We start from the raw sequence: 9,376 nt of genomic DNA on the forward strand, positions 1-9,376 counted from the left end.
GCCCAGTCACTCATGACCGTGCATAACAGGCAGACCTTTTAGACTTTCAGTGACTATTTAGTTAGGAACAATAATTCCTTTTGAATGACAATGCACACAGAGATCATGAGGATTTATTGAGTATAGCCTACTGTAGTCTATCCATCAAAGTGACACTAAGTCACTTAGAAAGTTCCTGCTCTTACTGGACTTAATGAACACTTCACAAATTTCTGCAGTATTATTTTTGCCTAACAGAGTAGTCTCTCATGTGATCCTTAGGGAGAAGAACTTCCCTAAGGAGCAGAGATCTGCCTGAGCCCTTGGCAATCACAGCACATGCTGATATTTGATCGATGTTGCTCATTTGTCATTTCCCACTTGCTCTTTCCACAGCACACCACAGACTTTAGAATTAACATTTCCATGGCTATTTTGCAGTGCAATCTCATTACACATTTCAGAGTAACAGGGGAACACAATCCCCTGTCCTTCTGACTGCTGGCTTCCCTTGAGTGGGCATCAGAAGAATAATTTCTCTTTTGCTTAAAATGTGAATGACAGTAATGATTTAATCCTTGCTTCTAGGGGATGAAACCTGTATCTTGTCATTTTCAGCCATGTCCTTATCAACAGCCCTATAAATAAACAATAAGTGTTGCATATAGGTAAAACCTTACAAAAGGAAAGCCTTGTAAAACCATGGCTCAGGCCTGTTACTCCAGCTAAGTAGAAAAGGAAAGTGACTCAGCTGAATTAGAGGCAGAAAAACAAGTTATATAACCTGAACTGTGTGTTCACATTGTGGAGTGTAGTGGTTGGTTGAATTATGTTTGTTATGGTCCAAAACTATGTAACTGATAAAGGCCTGACTGCTTTAAAAGGCCTGGTTTTTGCAATAAAGGGCATGGAAATGCAATAGATAAGGTGCAATTTCCTTTGCACCTGACTAGGGACTCTGTGTCATGCTGCTTTGCACAAATAAGTAACACTCACCCTGGAGTCAAACAACAAAAAGTAAGACACTGCTTGTCTTCCTTTAATCTTTTTCTGCATACCCTTAAAGATGTCTGTCATCTTCCTTCTATTATTTTTCAAGTTTTCCCATCAAATGCTTGTCTCCAGCTTTCTTCTGAATAAGTGAGTCTGTGACCACCTGTTCTTGCTCTTAGCTCTGTCATAAAACAGAGGTCAGCCCTTCTGCACCTCCTTACTCTTATGCTTGGCCACCTCTTGTTTTCACTATTAGCAAGACAACTGCCAGGCCAAGTCAAAAATACTCCTACCTACAAGTCCTGAAAGGCAACCAAAATGTCCATGCTGCTTTTTCTCAGACTTATTCTCAACGTGCAGATGTTGCCTTTTGGGACAATGTGCCAACTTCAAAAGTCCCTGTTGAAATTTGAAATCTCTATCAATCCCCTAGCAGAGCCACACTTTCCTTTTCTACAGTGACCCTGGGAAAACATGGACAATGACACAGTTCAGAGAAACTTTGGGGAGAAGTTCCCATTTCATCTGAAACTCATACAACCCCAAACACCTGGAGAAGGGTCATCACTTACCAAACTGCTGATTAGTCCCAGAGCTTGGCAAGATCCTTTATTCTTCCCAACATTCTACAAACTCAAAACAAACACAAATTCTCCCACCACAGTCAAAACACCATTCTCCTGAGGAAGGAAAATAAGTCTCTTAGATTTAAAAACATCTCCCCTTTCCAAATTTTCAACAAATCACTACAGTTTCCCTGCCTGTTTAATAAGACAAAGGTTGGAGTGTCGCAGATCACCTGAGAAAACAGGTCTAGGGCCCTGCCCACATAGCTTAGCAATTGACTCGTGCTGAAGATGTCTCAGCAGCTTGTCTCTGTCTAATGCAAGGCACAGGCTCTGATAAAGTTGTCCTGGTGAAGAGCGCAATTACTGCTCTTATTTCTCTGGCATCCTTTCAAAGCAGCACAGCTGCAACAGGGATGTTTCTTCCAGATTGCCCTGTAGCCTCTGATCTAAACCAGAAAAATGTGATTTGACCTCTCTCCTGTGTCCCCAAGTGTCTCTGCCTGCTCTGGTGAAACAAGAGCACACCCTGCCACTGTTGTTGCCCTTCTCTGAACAGCATCTCTCTCCCAAGACATCCTCTTTTCAAATAAAGATTCTTGTATTTGATGAGTATAAGTTACGTTTCTTTGCCTAGATTCTATACAATTAAACAGGTGTTTCCCAGCTAAAATACACCAACAAATAACTCATCCAAGCAGCTTTCAAATCCTGTCCATAGTCAAGAAACAGGGGTAGTAACACCTTTGCAGAGAAAGGTGTGGGCCACTCAAGTCACATAAAAGATGCCAGCTAGAATAAGAATGTGCATGTCCTGGAAATATTTGTATGTAGGTCAGAGAGTCTTTAAATATGCATTGAAACTATATTAATGTCACTGACCTGTCTGATCACAAGTGCAGCTGCTGCCTTAAACCATCTCAGAATTGTTTCTCCTGAGAACAAGTATCTGCTGCCCCTCAGATCCTTCCTTTATCTGCAGATGGGTGGAGGGAAATTATTTACTATCAGATGTTCGGTTATATTCACTGATTTTAATAAAAAAGGAAACTTGATAAAGGACACTTCGTTTCCAGTTAATGGCCTGCAAAGGTTTATCATTGGAGACATTTGACACCAGAGCTGAGGGGAAGTTTGTATTGCTACTGTTCAGCTGTGCTTTGCCTCAGGTTAACTCATATATTTTGTTCTGGTGCAGCTAATCTCTGTTGTTTGGGGTTTTTTTTTCCATGAGCATGAAATAGTTGTTTTCCTTGGGGAAAAAAAATAATAAAGACAGAAAGAACAACAAAAAAGCCCCATATGTACAAAGACAGCAAGGATTACTTGTAACTGCCATAATTTAAGGGCAAAAAGAATCCTCTTATCTCACCTGCAGAGTGGATTTAAAAAATGAGAGCAGGAAGAGAAATGACTTGCTGAAAGGAAGTTTTGGAGGGCATTATTAGGGTCCAAAACCAGATTTATGTAGCTTCCATGTGGTACTCGGATATCTTTCATGCACTTTGGCTTAGACAGATATTGAAAAGGAACTGGAGCAGATACAAGTACACCACTGACACACATTCTGTCATGACGTCTCTGTTACATGTTTACTCACTACCAGGTAAAATGGTAACTTCTCTCCTGATTAGGATCCTAAATGTACAGCAAAAAGGTTAGGAAATTATTTATGTGAATATTTGCAGCAGGGAGGAGGTGCCCATGCTATGCCTGCATTGGTAGAAAACACGCTGCAAAGGAGAGGGCCGGTCACTCCATTCTCAGCACCATCAGTGCTTTGCTGCTGTGCCAAAGGACAGAAAATGCAGCCGTTCAGGAATGGTGGTGCTTTTTGGAGGACTGTTCACCCAAGTGTCTCCAGGTACAGCTGTCTGTGTTCAACTCCTTCTCAAGGACATAAACTAGCCTGCTCTAATGCCAACACATCAGTCCAGTGACACTGCTAGTGGTGCAGACGTATGAGAATAGCTGTGTTGGGTGCACGTGCTCTTCTGTAAAGAAGATACCTCAAGAGCAAAATCACATCACAACCACTATGTAAAGAACTTCTGATGGTGAAATAAACTTGTGCTTACACAAACCCCCCCTTGCAAATGGGCTGTGGCTCAACAGAACAATTTTGCCTCCAAGTATCCCCAGAAGAGCTAAGCAAAACCACCCTTGTTCATGTTCCTAATCCTTCCTCAGGAAGATGCCAGGCTATGCTATCAGCATGCAATTAAGGAAGGTGGCAATCCTGCTCATCTAACGGTGCAATTAAGATAATGTCACTTTATATTTCCACTTTGTAAAATACTTTGAGATCCTCAGATGAAAGCTCTGTCCCAGTGCAAAGCATTCATGCCTTCATCAATGCAGCAGATGGCATGGGGTAGGCTCGTTTCTGTGTGAGCCCTGTAGTCAATGCTGTTGTAATTAGTTAAGAATCATCCTTTCTGCTGTTTGACAATGCTTGGTAGGGACTGGCATTTCCTCAGGAGCAACTGTGTCTTGGTGCCACATCCTTAGGCTGCTTCCATCACTGTTGTAGCTGTGTAATTACATTTAGAAGAGTATCGTGCCTGTATGGCTGAAACATGACACAACAAAGGTGTACATCAACTGATGAAAACTAAAGGAGAGCTGGAGAGGCAACCTTGGCATTGCTCTGCCCGGAGCAGGGTGAAGCACTCCTAAGCATTTCCCAAACAGTTCATCTAACTTGATTCAAGGACTGACAACGATAGAAGCCCATGTCTTGTTAAAGAAGCATTAGTTTGTATTACATAGGAGGTTATCTAACATCCAATCTCAAATCCCCTTAGGGAAGTACATGCCCATTATTTCTAGTCTTCCTTCATCAATATTGTTTTCCATCCAAGGCCCTTGCTCTTTGCAGCTATCTTAGTATACTTGCAGATTGTTGTATATGGTACACTGTATTCTTTTTCATTCTGCTGAGAAATATGCAAAGAATGTACCTCTCCACTTCATCCATCTTTCCGCTGTAAGCCCATGACTCAATAAAAGGAACACTGGAAAAGAAAAAGAAATTTTAAAAAGGCATAGGAACTATCTTTCAAAGTAATTGCTGTTCAGCAGACCAAGGCTGGAAAACAAGCATAAATGTGTTCTAATTATATCAGCCCCGGAGTTTTGTTTTGGGCTTATTCACATGAATGGGAGTTGCAGTGATTCTGCCTTTGCCAAGAGGAATAAAGCACCTTGAAAGAGGCATGGATACATCTAGTTAAATAAAAGTAAATATATTACTTATGCTGACTGTTGATAATCCACAAATAAATGCAAAAAAAAAAAAAAGAAAAAAGAGAATTTGAAATACATTTGAGTAACTCATGTAAACATCATCCCACACAAGGCCAAGGAAGAGGGTCACCTGCATTTCTCTCATGGCACAGTGCATTCATGCAAAACACTCAGGACTTCTTTTGCATCTTCGAGCAAAATCTTTTGAAGATTTTCATATATTTGAATTGTTCTCAGACTCGCTTACAGGAATGTTACCTGTATTTGTAATTCACATTCTCCAGTTGCAATAATTGCTTTTCTCCTAGAAGAAAAGAAGCAGTGACTAAGACAAAGGAGAAGTGGCAGGGCTTTGCTCTGCTCTGTGCTTTACTGGATTCCTACAAAGGAAATAATTGCTGGGCTGAATCACATAGTAAGTCTGCTTGCTCCTATCTTGTCTCTGACAGGTACCAGCAGCAGGTGCTTCAAATCCTCACAGACAGTCATGCAGTAATGCTCCCACAGAGGGTGCTTCTTCCAAAACCAAGGTGCTTAAGGCTAGTTAATGTCTTGAAGCAGAAGGGCTCAAATCTTTAATAATTTGCTTCATCCCAGCTACTGCAAATGTAGACATTCACTTGAGTGGAATCCTCTGCAGTCAAATTCAATACCTCAGTAATGGTGTCCAAAAGAGTGAGTTTCATAAGTTAAAAAAAAAAGGCAGCAAAAAAGAAAGAATCATATAAATTCACAGTACTGTCCTCCATTTTACCAAGTTACCCTAATCTCTGAAATAACAATAAATGGGATAAAGAAAGGTGTAAATTATACCTTTAAGTATTTCTTTATATACATTTATTTTTCATTACAATCCATTTGATCAAGTCCTAAAATTTCTACTATTTCCTTAAGATATTTTACATCTTAAATGCAAGCCTCTGTAAAGAGCTAGCCTTGATTTCTTGCAGGTAATTTCCTTGAACAATTTACCTAAACATCAAGACCTCAGGAACCCTCCAATCTATCCTCTAGCCAAGTAAAGACCAAGTTAACCAAAAACATTCCTTGTTTATTTGTTCCTAAAATCTTTATGAAGCAGAATGTGAGAAGGTCTATGGATAGACAATTCCAGGGCCGAACTGCTGGAAATCTTGTCTCAATGTTTAGCCTAAATTTCCCTTGCTGGAATGTGAACCCATCCAGATTTTCCCTATTTGTGTGTCATAACATACCTGTAGTGCAAACTCCTCCTAAACCAGATTGCCTTGGACATCCTTTTCCTGAGTATTTTGGCTATTGAGTAGCTTCAAAAGACCATCACAAGTGGAGTGAGCAGCACAGAGAGAGAATTTCAGCATCCACAAGCACAATCTTGGCAGTGATGCCATGACTACAGAATTAAATATGCACAATGATCTGACCCACACCCAAGTGCAACTTTGTGCACCAGATCCATCTTCCAAGATGATCCCCAGAGTCCCACATCCACTGTTAGGGCTAAACTCAGGCTCTTCAGTGCTATTCAGTGCAAAGCCAGAGTCATTGACAAGAGCAGTGAAACAAATACAAGGGTATCATGCTTGCCTGAATTTTTCTCAGCATACATTATATACATAGATAGATAGATAGATAGATAGATAGATAGATAGATAGATAGACAGACAGACATATAGATAGATATACTGCATCTACTGCGGGCAAAAATTATCCCAAGGCAACAATAATTCTTTCAGGATGGTGTCAAAAAGGCTTATTCTATTTTAAGTTTTCTATCTCTTCAACTCCTCCTTAGTTTTCTAAATAAATATATCAAAGTGTCAAAAAAGAAGTTGCTTGGGATCAAAAGATAGCATCTTCTTTCAAGAAACAACATGTTCCTTAGAGAATATCAAAAGAAAGAACTTGGACTTTCTCAAAGTTTTCTTCAGAAATAAAAACATATGACAGGATGGTCACAAAAATATAGAAGATCCTTTGTCAACTGACATATTTGGATGCAGCATTTGGCAGAAAACATGCCATAGGAAAAGAAAAAATGTCATAATGTGCCAAGCTTTCACACTGTGCCTCAGGCTACCTGCTCACACCACGCAGGAGACAATTCTCTTTACAAGGCCCAGATCACCATTCAGCAAGAGGAATATCTCATAAAAACACAGTCACTAATTCACTGGAGTGTGTTGGTTATCCATGTAGGCATCCCCTGGTCTAGGTGGCATTCCCATGTCGATCTTTGAGCCCAGTGTAGTTAGCTGGCCTTACACAAGCTGTAAAGGGTTACAATGGTAAAAGGCTGCCCGAATGCAGTAGGGATTTGAAGTGTGTATTTATGTTTGTAAACACCATAGTGTGGCATTCACATTCTCTGAAAAAATTCCTTCGCCCAGGATTTTCCTCCTGGGAAGCTGCGAGGCCTCAGAGAAAAGGAAAATAGTTTTTATCTCATTTTCTTCTCCTGTGTTGTGCTCCTTTGGAATGTATTTGGAGATTGTTTACCCACAGGTGATTGCCTGATTGGACTCTGGTGTGAGTTATTTTGACTCTTTGGCCAATTGGGGCCAAGCTGTGTAGGGACCCGGGAAAGAACCGTGAGTTTTCATTATTAGCTTTTTAGCACTCAGTATCCCTTCTGTATTTTTTAGTATAGTATAGTATAGTATTCTTTAATATAATATAGTATAATAAAGTAATAAATTTGCCTTCTGAGAACATGGAGTCAGATGCATCATTCCTGCCTTCGTCAAGGCTCTCTGCCAATACAATATCTTAGAACAGTTTGTGTTGGAAGAGACCTCGAAGCTCATCTAGCTCCAACCCCTTGCCATGACAGAGACCCCTTCCCTTCCTTGCTCAAACTCCATCCAACCTGGCCTGGGACACTTCCAGGGATGGGGCATCCACAACTACTCTGTGTAAGCTCTTTCACGGCATCACCATAATTGCAATAAGAAATTTTTTCTGATATCTAACCTAAACCTACCCTCCTACAGTTTAATTTATGTGTTATTGGCAACTTTATGAGAGATGAGAACAGATCAGAACAGGGGAAAAAATGAGATTAAGCTGTCCTCCTGGGAAACTCTGAAAGTCTTCAGAAGAAAGATGTTACAGTACACCATAATATCGTTAATTTTTCAACATATTCCAAATAGAAGCAAGATATTGTCAAACACCTGATAAGGCCTTGACAATTACAAAGCTCCTTAAATATTAATGTGAATTGAGTGAGATATTTTATTTTTTGGCTTAGCAATATTTTACTTTCTATTACTTTGAGAGTACTCAAACATGGAAACGGGAGCAGGATGCACTATCAACTGGGTAAAGTGCCAGAGAGAGCAATATGAAGAATAAATTGGAATCCAAATCTCATACACAAATTACTATTAACACTAATTTCCGCATATTACAAAGCAGCTTCTTTGCATGTATGACATTGCCTTTTGCACCCAAACATGACTTTAATTAAGATCTAACTTATTCATGACTATAATTCAGATCTAACTGCTGCTCTAGTCAAATGAGTATAATTAGTCCCAGAGGGTAGATCTAAGAGAACTAGGGTTTCCTTTTTACTCTACATTTAGGCAAGCACAATAGATGTTGTAAGATCCATTTGGAAACCTGGAAATGTAAAGAGTTTTACAGAGTTGGTAGGTAAACTCTAAACAAAAATGTTGTGAAAAAGGACTTTCATAAAGGCTCATTCAGCTTAATTTATTCTTTCAGACTACACAATAGAAGTGAAACAATAGAGGTGATTAACCAAAGTAAAGCTGATAAACTTTTTGTAATGATTTCCTTGTTTATTAGGAAATGGAACCACTAAAGTTTGTTTAGCCCATCCACACATAATTTTTAAAGGGATTAATGAGATGGGTACTCATTTTTATTCCTCTCCTGCAGAGAATACAAATCAAAGAACCTTCTGCATAAGCTGTCACTGGCATAACCAAGCCAGAAGAAGTCCTAACAAATACTCTATAATCAAGCATTCAATTATCCCAGTGTCCCCACTCACAGCATATTCCATCCAGAAGGCAAAACAATGAACAAAACACAGTCCAGATGATTTGTTCTTTCTTCTAGTACATCATCCAAACCCTACAGCTGCTTTGCTTGTCACCACCTCCTCCTTCCCACTCACTTCCCAGCACGTTTGTCCCTTGTCCACAAGGCACTAACTTCACCTTTCCCTGCCAAAGCAGTTCTCACCCAGTTCCCCTGTCCTGAAAGAAGGCTGATAGACATTGGTTTTGCAGCAAGGACAACCTCATTTCCCAGCTGCCCCAATGTCACATCAGCTCCTAAAACATGGAATTACTGCTCAGGCCCAGCTTAAATTTTTATGTATTCTGCTGTGTCACTGTGCTTGGTGACCCAGCGGTTCAGAGGACTCTAAACTGGCATTGTTGTACCCTAAAGCTGCCCTCTGGTTTGATCACTGATCATGTCTGAACTGCAAGGAGAAGTGTGAGCTTCCACACACTGAATGCTGGGGACAGCTGCTCTTCTTTCACAGCTGGCTTTTAATCTATCTGGAGCTGGGACTCCACAATGCATGTGAAATCTCCAAGCTGCGTTGGAGAAAAAAAAAAAAAAAAGAC

The sequence above is a fragment of the Zonotrichia leucophrys genome, chromosome 1 (assembly GCF_028769735.1).
Source record: "Zonotrichia leucophrys gambelii isolate GWCS_2022_RI chromosome 1, RI_Zleu_2.0, whole genome shotgun sequence".
Lineage (NCBI taxonomy): Eukaryota > Metazoa > Chordata > Aves > Passeriformes > Passerellidae > Zonotrichia > Zonotrichia leucophrys.